This window comes from Cyprinodon variegatus, unplaced genomic scaffold (assembly GCF_000732505.1).
Source record: "Cyprinodon variegatus isolate N-32 unplaced genomic scaffold, C_variegatus-1.0 Scaffold594, whole genome shotgun sequence".
Lineage (NCBI taxonomy): Eukaryota > Metazoa > Chordata > Actinopteri > Cyprinodontiformes > Cyprinodontidae > Cyprinodon > Cyprinodon variegatus.
Genome location: NW_015151047.1, coordinates 465,173 through 465,970, shown reverse-complemented (window position 1 = coordinate 465,970; position 798 = coordinate 465,173).

The window sequence follows — 798 nt, the reverse complement described above, 5'->3', positions numbered from 1 at the left end:
AAATGCTTTAATAAGGAAAAACCATACGGTCAGTGAAACATTGATAAAGTTCCATAGTTAAATACAGGCCTGCAGTAAATCAGTTATTAGAACCTCATTAAAGTTTGAGGAGGGAAAAATGGTTGCTACAGTGATCAGAACTAAAGTTGTGATTGCTTTTGCCACAGCGAAAGTTACAATGCCTGAAAAAAGCTAACAGCTGGTTTACACAGATAAATAATGAATAAATGGTGAATAAATATCACTAATGTTCAGCTTCTAATAAGCTTTCTCTTTATAGATGCTGATGGTCAGACACAGACTGAGACTGAACCAATGTTTTGATATCCAAAGTTGCAGTGGTGGTGTTGGAGGGTGGACAGGCAAATAATGGATTAGAGGAAAGTTGATGAGGTCTTATTTAAAAATATATATATCTTTTATAGTATGAAAGAAATTGTTTCAGATTATTTATGACAATTATCAACTGGAAAATATTCATGTAAGACTTCATATTACCAGTCCCTTATATTACTCACTCTTTCTGTGCATTAATGGCAAGTTAAAATTAAACTTGTAGTACAATATATTCTATATGTTGCAATTATAAAGCATGATAAGGTTGAGTTTTTCAATAAAACTAGCTTTTTTTAGGTAAAAGTTATAATTTTAGGGAAGGCTTTACTCGTTTAAACAAATTTAAAATAAAGGTCACATCTTCTTTAAATCTCCACTGTAGTCTATTCTAACCCAGATTTATCCTGTCTCTACATATCTGACTAGACAGTGTATGGTATATCTGTAGGCTTAAATTAGACC